Source organism: Panthera leo, chromosome A1 (genome assembly GCF_018350215.1).
Source record: "Panthera leo isolate Ple1 chromosome A1, P.leo_Ple1_pat1.1, whole genome shotgun sequence".
Taxonomy (NCBI): Eukaryota; Metazoa; Chordata; class Mammalia; order Carnivora; family Felidae; genus Panthera; species Panthera leo.
The window spans coordinates 104,616,392-104,630,085 of record NC_056679.1 but is presented as its reverse complement, the minus strand read 5'-3'; the positions used below and the strand labels follow the sequence as shown (position 1 = coordinate 104,630,085).

General features: G+C 42.7%; 1 long non-coding RNA gene across 1 annotated transcript; it reads right to left on the bottom strand.

Moving 5' to 3' along the window:
- Window positions 1–11,688: 11,688 nt before the first annotated feature.
- LOC122217315 lies at window positions 11,689–13,084 on the bottom strand. Its single transcript, XR_006201401.1, has 2 exons — window positions 12,996–13,084; window positions 11,689–12,178 (listed from the first exon to the last, which is right to left on the bottom strand). It is a non-coding gene; the product is annotated as an uncharacterized LOC122217315 (long non-coding RNA).
- Between the last annotated feature and the right edge of the window lie 610 nt (window positions 13,085–13,694).

The following is a 13,694-nucleotide window of genomic DNA, read 5'->3' as shown; positions in this document are numbered from 1 at the left end:
CCAGAAGAGGATCCTGAGCTCCATATGAGAACCTGAGCCTTGCATAACACCTTGATTTCAGCTCAGTGAGACTGTGATGAGAGAATCCAGCCACATCATGCACATACTTCTGACCTGCAGAAACTGAGATAATATGGGTGCCTGGGTGGCTCAGTCAGTTAAGTGTCCTATTTCCCCTTAGGTCATGATCTCATTGATCGTGAGTTCCAGCCCTGCATTGGGCTCTGCACTGAAAAGTGAAGAGCCTGCCTGGGATTCTCTCTCTCTCTCTCTCTCTCTCTCTCTCCTCTCTCTGCCCGTCCCCCACTTTCTCTCAATCTCAAAAATAAATAAACTTAAGAAAAAAAAAGAATCTGAGATAAACGTGTGTTGTTTCAAGCTACTAATAAGTTCATGGTCAATTGTTGCACAGCTATAGAGATCTAAGAAAAGTCCCTACAACACTGAAGCACGATGGCAGGTGGTGGGAGCACAATAATGAATGAGTCTATGTCTTAGACCATCACTGTCTCCTGGGGAGCAGGGAGAGGCAAGTTAATAAAGCAGTGATGGCTAGAACCGAGACATGTATCAAATGGCATGCAGCCAGATGGGGAATATAGCAAGAAATCTTCACAGAAAATTAGACTAGGATTTGATGGTTGAATAGGAGCAATAGAGTGGGGCTGGGAATAAGGAGCATGTTCCATTTGAAGGAACAGCATGTGGAAAATAAGAATATGCAAGGGCATGGCATGTTTAGAAAGTTGCAGGTGGTTTTGTGTGGCTGGAGTAAAGAACATGCAGCCAAATAGATTTGGGGTCTACACTGCGAGGGACCTCAGATAATGTGGTTTTTCCCCCTTGTAACCATATCCTCCCTTACTTCTTGCCCTCATCCACAGTAAGCCCTTCGGGTTCAGGATCCTTCAGGGGTATCTGGCCTCTCTATCCCATCCTCCTTGGTCCTTATAGTCCTCAAGCATGCTAAGCTCAGCAGTACTCTCCAGCAACCCTGCGGGACATTCACATCTTCAAAGCCAATGGGGAAGGGACCATAGGTAAGACGGCCCATTTGTGTGGCTGCAGACATCCTGAGAGCTATGTGTCCTCTGTGTCCTAGGGTTGCTGATCCTTCTCCTGGGTCACCAGTGAGAGAAGTTCCGAGAGTTTAGAGTCTGCTGAGCTAAAAGAGAATCCATGGCCTGGCCAGAGACCCTGGGAGTTTGTTCTTTCGGAGCACTTCCTGCCTAAGTATAAGCATGTGGTTATAGGTGTACAGGAAGTGCAGAGGCTTCATCCAAACAACACATTTCTGACATTAGATTTTCAAACAAGTAGGGGCGCCTGGGTGGCTCAATTGGTTAAGTATCTGACTCTTGATTTCAGATCAGGTCATGATCTCACAGTTAGTGAGATCAACCCCTACATCTGGCTTTTTGCTGACAGCAAGGAGCCTGCTTGGGATTCTCTCTCTACCTCTCTGTCAAAATAAATAAAAAACATTAATAAAAAAAAAAAAAGAATTTCAAACAAGTAAATAAACACCCGTATACTTTCAGGGTGTTAAAGTGTTGGGTGACACACCATGAAAACAGTAGATGTTACATTCCAAAGGAGTTACTGCATCACATAAACACTGCTGGAGACTAACAAGACAGGATATCTGGAGGATTTTTGTTTTTCTTTTTTAAGTAAAGGGTTCTTTCACTTCTCACTAAAGTAAAAGGTTGCGGTCACCTAATGTCAAGAGAAAGGGACGTGCGGGGGACTCGTCAGAAAGCCTGATGTGTGTCCCAAGGTAGTAGGGAGAAAGAACGCAGCGGTCTAACGCCCTGCTGGCAAGTCACGTGAGAGACGAACTAGCAAGCTGCTCCGACTGCGGAGTGTAGACCTGCCATCGCTCTGAGCTTCCCCAGAAGAATAGATCAGATGTGGGCCCAATGTGAGAGAGGGCAGGCTGGGGGAGCCTCAGGAGAGAAGCAGGGATAGAATCCTAGGCTCCTTGGGGCTGAGGAAGCAAGCAGCTATTGAGATGGAGAGTGCATTTGCCGAAATCAAGGGAACTGCAGGTGAAACATCTCCCAAAACCCCGCAAAGGCCCCTGTGAAATGTCTACTGTACATGTCTACCAGGCCTGGGAGGCTGGAAGCCAGCTCACAGCTTCACCACTCAGTGACAACACTCCTGCCCCTGACCACGTTTTCTGCCTTTCCCCATCCCAGTTCTACAAGAACCAGAGCTTCCAGGAGCAAGGAAAAAAAGGCCTTCCCCTTCCACAGCTTCCCACCAGCACATGGCTTCACACTACCCTGCAGGTAAGACAACTTTAAAGCAAGTTCTAAATTTTGATTTTTGACATAGCAACAGACACATTAATCACAGTTTAAAGTGGACACGGTGGGGCACCTGGGTGGCTCAGCTGGTTGAGCAGTTGAGTGTCCGACTTCAGCTCAGGTCGTGAACTCGTGAGTTCGAGCCCTACACTGGGCTCACAGCTGTCAGCCTGTCAGCAAGGAGCCCTCTTCGGATCTTCTGTCCCTTTCTCTCTGCTCCTCCCCAACTTGCGCTCTCCCAAAAATAAGTAAATATTTAAAACAATAAAAATAAAAATAAAGTGACCACAGGACTTTCTGCTGGCTGAGAATACTCGGAAGAATCCTGACACTTCCTACAGTTTTTATTTTTTATCCTGAACAGAGTAAGAAATCCCACCACTGAATACATTTTATAAGGATAGCAGGAGACATAAATAAAGATGCTCTCTGATTGTATTCCACATTCAGAGTATTGATTATATGTGCCTAATGTTGTTTTTTTACCTATAGATATTCTGTCAATCTACTTATTAATTCACATTTGAGAGAGGAATGTGGTCATGTGACTAAGAATCCTGGAGGGCTTTAGTAAACCCTCTGTTCCACTAGCTGAAAAACAGAAAGGTAGATATCTAGAAACACAGCATCTAATAGGTAGTTTGATTATCCCACTGTTGGTAAGTATTAGACAATGTTCAGTAATTATTATAGTTGTTTTCATACTTTTCCTTTCTGAAATTATGTTTGCAGGCATCAATTTGTTTTTACATAAAGACTAATTTTGACTCAAGAAGCTCATCATAATATTCTCCCACTTCCAAAGTAAATACCAATATAAACTTTTTTTTTCCTAAGCTAATGCTTTAAAAAGGAGTGGGGGGCACCTGGGTGGCTCAGTCAGTTAGGCATCTAACTTCAGCTTAAGTCATGATCTCACAGTTTGTGAGTTCAAGCGCTGCACTGGGCTCTGTGCTGACAGCATGGAGCCTGCTTGGGATTCTCTCTCTGCCTCTCTCTCTCTCTCTCACTTTCTCTCTCAAAATAAACAAACATTTAAACAATAAAATGAAATAAAAAGGAGTGGAATAAACAATTGCTGCTCTTGGTTACAGTGTTGCTTTCTCCAGATGTCTCATACAACATTAAAAGGGCTTACTGGAAAACATCCTTTTGGCCAATTTATTGCAGGAAGCAGGGGCTCACTCAGACTAGGGTTGTTCTGTTTGTTGATAATAATGCAGCAACTCATGGAAATCTGACAACAAGAATCACAGTGGGGCCGGGCTGCAGGAAATAGTCTTGGAGAGCCACAGAAACGGAGGCAGCACCGTTGACACGGTGCCTCAGCCTCTTTCTTTCCCTTTCCCCTCCTGACTCACCAGCTCCCCTCCTTACTCACAGTATCTGCTTTCTCATCACTGCAGCTTGCCCGTGCCCACCATTTCTGCTGATCCTTGTGTTCAGCAATACAGGGGTCTGAGTCTCCAGCTTCGTTATTCTGAAATCCCCAAAGAGGGATTTTACTCAGCTTGTTATTTACTAGCAGCCACCCAAGTCGTGTCGGCTGGCTGGGACTATCGCCGAAGCCACCCTTGGATCATGTGCCTATCCTTGATCCAGTCAGCTCGGGGAGCCAAGGTGAGGTGGTGAGCAAATCAGTCACTGCCCACTCAGCAGAGACTGAAAGGATGACTGGTAATGATCGATCATGCAGCAGGTTTGAGAGCATGTCACTCCATCATAATTCAAGAGAAGTCAAGAGGAACAGTTTCTAAGTTGATTTATGTCCTACTCATGGGAGTAATGAGGACTTGAACCAGGGCCACGGGAGTTAGACAGAAAGAGGTATCAAGACGCATTTCAGAGAGAGGTTGACAAATCTTCATGACTGACTGGAGAGGTGTGGGGGAGAGAGAGTAGAAGACAGCATGAAGTCTGAGATGACTGCCAGCCTTCTTGCTGTGGCTACTGGGTAAATCCTAGCACTTACTTTTCTTTGAGACAGAGAGCATAAAAGGAAGGGAGGTTAGTTTTTGGTTGTGCTTGGTGGATGGGAAAGGTGGGACAAGGTGAATTTGCCATGCCTGCGGGATACCCAGTAAAGATTAAAGTTGGAAGTTCAAATCAGAGGTTTGGGCTGGAGGTGCAGATCCGAGAGTCCCCATAATATGGCCGGAACTGCATCCATCTAGCACAGGCAGAGAAAAGTGAGCTAGGACTAAGCCCAGGGAAATACCAAACTTGACCATATGGACAGAGGAAAAACCAGGAGAAGAAAAAGAGAATAAGAGGAGTGGGGAAAGGTCATCTAATTTGTATTCTTTGCTGCCTTTGATTATATGATAATACCACGCACTATTCTATGCAATGAGGACAGGGCAGCAGATGGACAGCCAAGGGTCCTACTCAGGGGCTTGCATTCTAAAGGGAGAGATAAGCAACAAAGTTATCACATCAATGGAGAAGAGACATTTCTTGACAGTCAGAAAAGGGAATTTTCCCCAGACTAGGTGACAGTATCTAATGTCAAAAGAGCTAGGATGAGGAATTAAAAGATGATGATGCTGGACTTGAAAATTAGTATATCAGTGCTGTGTTAGGCTGAATAACGCCCCCCCAAAGGTATCCAGGCCCTAATTCCCTAGAACCTATGAATGTTACCTTATATACAAAGGGTCTTTGCAGATGCCATTAAGTTAAGGATCTTAAGATAGGGAAGCTACCCTGGATTATGCAGGTGGGTCCTAAATCTAACCACGAGTGTCCCTGCAAGAGGGAGACAGAGCTACTACAGAAGATGAAGTATGAGATATGACAACAGAAGCAAGAGGCTGGGATGATACAAGAAAGGGTCATGAGCCAAGGAACCAAGTGGCCTCCAGAAGCTAGAAAAGACAAACAGATTCTCCCCTAGAGCCTTCAGAAGGAACATGTGTTGCCAACATCTTGACTTCAGCCCGGTGAAAGTGATTTAGGGCTTCTTCTGCAATATGGAACTATAAAAGAATAAACTTTTATTGTTCTACACCACCAAGTTTGTGGTAATTTGTTGCAGCAGCAATAGGAAACTAATACAAATGATGACTCAATCTTATTAAGAGAAATTTTGGTAGGGAAAAGGAAGAAGATATAGCCTGAAAGAAATTTGCAGTAGGATGGGAAGTGGAAGGTGCAGAAAAGGCTGTAGAGTGTCTATCTTTCAGGAAGTTTTCAAACATATTTTGTTTAAAGAGGACAATTAAGAGAACAAAAAGCGTCAGAAGAGCTGAAGAGTTGATTAACCGATTAGCTCAATACTCGAAAATGGCAAGCCATTTGTGAAAGTACCATAACTTTTAGCTTATCTTAGAAGAGCTAAGCATTTAGGCAGTAGTTCAGGGGCTTCGAGAGTGACTCTGATACTGGAGAGGAGACCATGGCAACCCATCCCCATCCACAGACGCACATACCAGACCCAGAGCTCTTGTTCACCACAGAGACCAAAATATTTTGACACTGGGACCCAGAGTCCTGCACTGGGCACAGATCTTCTATCTCTCTATTAAACAGGAATCCATGAACAGTGAGGCACAGCCAACAGACAATGGTCTCATCTAGCCGGTCTTTCATTTAGACGCTGATGTTCAGCATTTTACCTCCCCTCTCACGTTCAAAAAGAAGGACCACCAAAGCCAAAGTCCTTTGGAGTTATGAAGGATAGAAGGAATAAAGCTTCAGGAGAAGGGAGAAACATTAAAATCACACAAAACATGGAGAAGAAAAGCTCATAGGAGCAGCACCAGCCAAAAGATTGGACACAATAGGAAGAATCCAGCCAAAGGCCCACACTGAGTGGCAAAGGCATCCTTTCTTCATGCCAAAATGTTATATTTGAACTATTCCTGATGGAAAGCTTTCACCCTTAGAAATAAGGTAGGGCTAATATTAATTGAAGCTTTTTTTAATAATTTGGAAACACTAAGAAAGAGAGAGGATACAAGTTAAAGGAAACTTCAGGCTATGGCCTCATTGTGCTACTCACAATTCAACAACACAATGCAACTCCGCTGGGAAACCCTGATAGGCTTTACTGCAGCACTGTATTGCACAGAAGACCCCCAGCAATGATCCCAAGTCGTCTTTTTTTTTTTTTTTTAAGTTTATTTATTTACTGGGGGGGGGGGGGGCGTGCAAAGATACAGGGAAAGAGAGAATCCCAAGCAGGCTCCTCACTGTCGTCTACATAGAGCCCAATATGGGGTGCAATCCCACAAACCGTGATATCGTGACCTGAGCCAGCTGAGAAACTCCCTTATTCCTCCGCCAGGCAAGTGAGGCAGTGTCATATGTTTTTTTGTTAGGAATGTAATGCTAAGAAGTGAAAACGGGCATCTATTCATGACCTGGTAAAAAAGAGCTGTTAGAAGTTGGGAAGGAACTGCCAGAGGAGCTAAGATTCAGGATTTAACTCCACCTCCCCCTATGTTCTCTTTGTAAAGTTATCCCAAAGTAAGGCCAGCATCACTCTTTTAAGGTTGAAGGAGATTAAGACATTCAGAAATCAGATTGTGGGATTTATTCCCATTGTGAGTGCTGACTTCTAGTATCAGCCTTTTGTTCTGCATGACAGCTCTCATCTTGCAAACTAGCAAGATTCTTGAATTTGGCAAGGATCCTGCTCTGTGAAGCATTTTCAAGTTAGAGTTTTTAGCAATGCCACATTTCTCTAAGCCCTTAATAAAGAAAAGGTTGCAAGGGCGAAAGAAGCAATGGAGTTCTCACCTACTAGCATAAAACAACTTCCCAGCTGGCAGGTGCAACACGTCCAGGGTGATCACAGTCTTTGAGTTACCAAAGGATTTTATCTTTTTCTTTAAACCTCTTTACTCTACCAAGTAACTATGATAGCTAAAACATAATTATCTATTTCCCCCTTTTGCTCGATTCATTTAAAATGGCATTTTCTAGAGACGCCTGGGTGGCTCAGTGTGTTAAGCGCCCGACTTTGGCTCAGGTCATGATCTCATGATTCGTGAGTTCGAGCCCCGCGTTGGGCTCTGTGCTGACAGCTCAGAGCCTGGAACCCGTTTCGGATTCTGTGTCTCCCGCTCTCTGCCCCTCCCCTGCTCACTCTCTGTCTCTCTCTCCCTCAAAAATAAACAAACATTAAAAAAAATTTAAATAAATAAAATGGTATTTTCTATTTGTATATGTGTGATTACATAAAAATGCAATTATTACATTTCTTGATATGTTCTATAACCTACACACCAAGTGAGACCCAAGAATGCCTTCAAGAGAAATAAAGGATACTGCTGTCATTCTCCATACATTTTCCAGGAGTAAGTAAGAGTAGAACAGATAATTACAAATACGGAAGAAGAAGCATCACTTTGCCAATGGTGCAGAGAGCCTACAATTATGTGCAATTCCCTACTTAGACTTTTTCGTTATGCTGAACATTGAAACAAAGATAATGATTGGGAGGAGAAAAGGGAAAGGAGGAAACTGAAACACTGAATGTACGGAGTTCATTTACATGAAGATGTCGCCTCACCCTAAGGGGGCAAGCAAGAGTCTGATAATCCCACGGGCACCCTATTGTCATTTTTTTTTTTTTTTAAACCATGGATTTGGGATCCTTATAAATGTTCCTTATTGTTGTGAAGTCAAGAATGGTTTCTCCTGCTCACAAAACATGATCGCTTTCTATTGGTAGTTTTTAGTGTTCTGACTGGTTTTGCCTATCTGGAAAAGATACATCTTCAACCATTGGAAATAAATCTTTTTCTTCTCTGGCAAGTCCGTAATATGATCCTTTTCTATCAACTGACAGCACCATCAGATAAGTAGACATGCCTTGCTTGGTTAGAAGTATGCTGAGATTTTTAGCAGGAGCAAGAATATAGTTAGAGACCCAGATTAAGACAGGTTCAGCACACCTTAAAAATTTTCGGTTCTGTCCTGGAGGTATCCTCTTGAGCCCCAGTTTGACTATGGGACTCATTCAGGGCTGACATCCTTCCAAATCAGGTGTCTCAGGAAATGGAGAGAGGAGGCCTTTAAGACGGGCTGCAGCAAGTGAAGTTTAGATGAGACTAGATGGGTGCAGCGTTTTGGTCTCTTGAGATTCTCAGGGTCTTCTCCAACCCCTCAAACGAAAGATGAGTTTCCACCAGAATGAACTGGGGAGGGGGAGGCAAATCTGAAGATGAGCAAACCATAGTGCCACTCAGAGGCATCAGAAACTAAAGTCTGAGGGGCGTCTGGGTGGCTCAATTGGTTAAGCAGCCGACTCTTGATTTCAGCTCAGTCCATGATCTCATGGTTCATAAATTCAAGCCCCACATTGGGCTCTGTGCTCACAGCGCAGAGCCTGCTTCAGATCCTGTGTCTTCCTCTCTCTCTGCCCCTCCTGCACTCACACTCCTTCTCTCTCTCAAAAATAAATAAATGTTAAAAAAAAAAAAAAAAAAGGAAAGAAACTCTAAAGTCTAAGATTCTGCAATAGCACAGATTTTTTTTTTTTTTTTCTTATTCCCTTTCATCACTTGTGAGTAAAATGTAGAACAGGAGAAGGGGAATAACAGTTACACTACCTAGAGTTGTATGGCATTTTCTATTTTTCCCCAACTTTTATTTTTTTAAACTGTTTTATTTTATTCTTTCAGCAATCTGTGATATAAATAGAGCCAGTATTATTATCTTTATTTCTGAGATGAGAACAGTGAGGCCCAGAAAGGGGAAGTGACCTCCATCAAATCATGCAGTGACTCAAAGACGGCCCAAGGAATAATACCCAGTTCTGCTCTCATTTAATCTAAAACAGTTACCCTACTGGCTTTAAACGTCCCTTTCCTCCTTCGTTTTTGGTGGCGGTTCTCTTTTGAAACGATCCCTCGCCAACTGTAGAGTGAAGACGGATCCATGTTCAGAGTTGCAGAGAACTGTTGTTTCAAGGCCCCCCAAGGGGCCTGTTTCCATTGTTTACCTGCAAAGCCAATGTTTGAACCTGTGACGGAAGTCCCTTAGAGGCATCTGTTGGGATTGCTCCCACCCGAGACGGCTGTAATTAGCTCTGCTAACAACTGTGATTGAACAGGGCTTGTTGTAGTCATTGTTCACTGACAGGCACAGAAAAGAGCCACATCTCAGCAAGTGGTGTTCTAAATGGTGTTTCCTGCTTGGTTAAACTCACATACGGCACTTGTCAGGGATGCTATTCCCAAACTCGGCTAGCAGCAGGCAACGTCATTGCCAACACCTTCCAGAGCCCATGGAGAAGGCCATGACAGATTGTCAGAGAATGCACTGCCACGCAATGGGAAAGACTGTCTCTATTTGACCTTGCCCAGGATCTGGCTGCCCCTCCTTCTGATGGAAAACACAGGTGTGGCCTGGCATGATTAAGGGAAAAGGTAGTCTTTGTATTCCTGATCCTAAAGACTCCCACAGTTTAAGATCTCCCCTTTGAGAACACTTGTAAGCGAAAGTTCTAATGTGTGGTACATTCGGCCCATGCTTTTCTGAGACTGTGCTCTTATTAGAAGCAAAACAAAATGCTGCTTATGAACACCTGCTGGTGAGCACCAAGCCAAGAGGCAGCATGGGCGTTGGATGAGAGGTGTTGCCCTGGCAGTAAATCTAAGTTGCTCACACCAAAGTAAGGGTTTCTAGGGAAGCTATCTGAGCGAGAGGCAAATACTTAGTCATTCAGAGTAGGCCATAAAGGAGTGCTTCTTTCCAACAAGGGAAGGTCTGATTCCAAAGAGCTTAAAAAATGGTTAGCATTTCTCTCTTCAATCCATCCTTTTATTCACAATATATATTTCTTTGTTAAGAAATAGGAGGCTCTGTAATCAAACCCTTGTTGACAAGTTGTTAAAGAGCTACAATTTATCTGCTTGGTGTTACTTCAACAATAGTTTTTGCATTATGATTCTAAGTCACTTAATAAAAGAGTACCCAGGCCCTGGTGTGGTCTAAAATACTGGAAGCTTTGGTGGCTCAGTCGGTTAAATGTCCAGCTCTTGATTTCAGTACAGGTCGTGATCTCACGGTCTTGACATTGAGCCCTGCATCCCAGCTCTGTTCTGAGAGTATGGACCTTGCTTAAGATTCTCTCTCTCCCTCTTTCTGCCCTTCTCCTATGCTTGCACAGGTGTGCTTATGGGCACACACTCTCTCTCAAAAAACAGAACAGAATGGGGGTGCCTCAGTGGCTCGGTTGGTTAAGTGTCTGACTCTTGGTTTCGGCTCAGGTCATGATCTCACAATTCATGAGTTTGAGCCCCTCTGCTGAAAATTGTGTTGTATGTATCTTGTGTCTTCTTACCTACTCCCCAACACCACCAAGTTTTAAGATTTGACTTCTTAAGCATTTCCTATAATCGGTCTCCTTGTTTCAGTGCTCACTGCTATTGCCGCCATAGTTCAAGGATTTATCGTCTCTTACCTAGGTACTGCAAAAGCCCAGTCTCCTAAATGGTCTCCCCTGCTCACTGGCCTCCCACCCCATCTCCCATCCATCTTATCATCACCTCCAATTATCCTTCCAAATCACAGGCCAAATCGGATCACTCACAAACCCATCATGGCTCTCCAATGCCCACAGAAATGAAGACCAAACTAGAGAATTCAGCATCATAGTAAAAGCCCTGCATCTAGCCTCTATATAGTGTATCATTCATGTATCCTAATTCCTACTGATTCCAGATAAATTACCCTTGCATTAAAAAACCATCATTTCGCATCTTGGAGCCTTCCATCTTACAAAATCACCCTTCTGTTTCAATTCAATTGCAGCTTCCTCCAGGAAATTTTCCACCCTTTCTTCCAACCCAAATCAATCACTGTCTCCTCCAAGCTCATAAAGCACCATAGATATGTGTATATATGGTTTATTGAGATATGAGTCACATACCATACAATCCACCCATGTAAAGTGTACAATGTGATGTTTTTTAGTACAGACTTGTGTAGTCATCACAATTTTAGAACATTTTAATCACCCCAAAAAGGAATCCTGTACCCATTAAGAGTGCCTTCCCATTTGTCCTCCCCCCGCCCTACGCAATCCTAATCTACTTTCTATCTCTATAGATTTGCCTATTCACAAAGCTTCATGTAACTGGAATCCTACGATATGTGGTTCTTTGTGACTGGCTTTTCTCATTTGACACATTTTTTCCAGAGTTCATCCATGTTTTAGCACACATCAGTACTTCATTCCATTTTATTGTTAACAGTCCGACGTATGGATACACTGTTTTATTTATTTTTTAAATTAATGACATTTGGGTTGTTACAACATTTTAGCAATTATAATGCCTCATGTAGACTTTGATTGTCATTTAGTATGTATGGCTTAGTACTAGAGGGTTTTCGTTTGTTTGGCCTGGGTCTGTTTTATCACTTGATGATAAACTCCTATGGACAAAGAACATTATTTTCATTCCGTAATCTCATATGCCAAGTATTCAATAAATGTTTGAAAGATGGATAAATGGGCAGATATCAGAGGTTTTTACTGTCAATTATAACACAAGGTACTCCAAATAAAAATATTAGAGTGGAAGCAGTAATAACACAAGGAGAGTCCCCATAAATTTACCCAGTAAATTATAACAAACACAGGTGGTTCTTAAGTAAACTTTAATCTTGGCGCTATTTCCTGGAACTCCACACATGGATCCTACAGTTGATTTTTTTCATGGAAGCAGTTCCTTTGTTAATAATAGTGGCAAAGTAGGTAAACAGAAGCCTGGAAGATGCTAGACTTTTTCTCCTAAATGGACTCCATGGTGTTTTCTTGTTGCTCTTGGCTTGTCTGAGTTTATTATTATCGTCTGTCTAGGACAGTGGTTCTCCACCCTGGCTGACCATCAGAATCCCCTGTGGAGCTTTACAAGATACAAATTATTTGGGTCCCGCCTCCCAGAGTATGATTCTAAGCTTGGGTAGGGATCCAGGTTCTAAGAGCTATAAAGATGCTTCTGATGCATAGCCAATTGTAAGAATTCCTATATCAAAAGTTGCCCTGAGGTTAAAAGAATTAATCATATAAAGGATGTATAAGCACTTGACTCCTAGAGAGTATTTTACTCATCCTGGGATCATGCCCATTAATACTACCTAACATTTATAAGGCACTTTTTATTTGGAAAGAGCTTTGCAGTCATTTTTTCTTAGCTAGGCTTGCATGCTGGGTGACCTTGTACAAATCACATAATCCCTTTGTGTCTTAAACTTCCTCAAATGTAAACTGTTGGCAGTAATACTGACCCACCCTCAAGGGGTATTGTGGAGACTAATGGGGGCTGAAAGGCACTCAGCAAACAAAAATGTTACATGCATGCTTATTAGACAGGTATGAAGACCTAGTCACAGTCTTTTAAAATGAAACAAATTCCAAAATAAACCCAAGCCTTTCCTGCAATCTTCATCATCATCTCAAAGATACTTTCCCAACACCAAAGTACAGTAGTTCTCCCTTTCCAGCAAGACTAATAAAGTGACATAATCTATACTCACAAAGATAGAGCTAATCATGGCAGCAAATATGTCAAACAGCCCTGAAGTATAGTTGTTAACCTTCTCATTTATCATTCATAGTGCAATTTAGAGATTGTATCTAAAAAATACACTCTTCTGAAAAAGATTCTTAGAAAAAATTCATGCGTGTTCACACAAGATTGTAAGCTGATGCTACATACTCACTGTTGATGTTAAGCCTGAAGGTGCTTTCTAGTTTGCTGGTTGTTTTTTCCATGGCTATATTTAGCCTCTTCTCATCCTCCCCCACGTGGCTGAAAGAATATATGGTCAAAATGAGACTTTGAGACCTAGCTCAAGTTGGGGATCGGTGAGAACGGGAGGCAGAGGAAGAGTTTCTAACCTTGGAACCAAAGACAGGTCTTGCAAGGATGGTGACCCACAACTAAGAACTCATTTGTAATATATTTTCAGGTTCCTGGAAAAGGGAGTCAGAAAACAGCCATAGTTTTCCCTTTTTCCATTTTGCTTTGAAAAGGCCACAAAACTTTCAGGGGCCAGGTCCAATTACATATTCCAATTCATTTGCAAGTGAATAGTTTCTTTGACTCTGAATAAGAATTAGTGCCCTCATGCCCACCACAGCTGATTTGAGCTATGAATTCTAAGCAAGCATGACCTTTCTGGGGACACTCGACCTTGGCTATGCTCTTTTCTCTTTGGACTTCTGAGAGATTGGTTGTATTTCCAAGGGCAGTTGTCTGCTTTAGTTAAGCTCAGAACCTGTTAACAATTAAATTCTATCAAACAAATATTTACTGAGTACTTATACCTGAGGATAATACTGTAGTGATTACTGCAGAGGCCATGAAAAGTACCTTGAGATGCTATAACTCAGTGACCTTGGGTCCTTTACCCAGGACA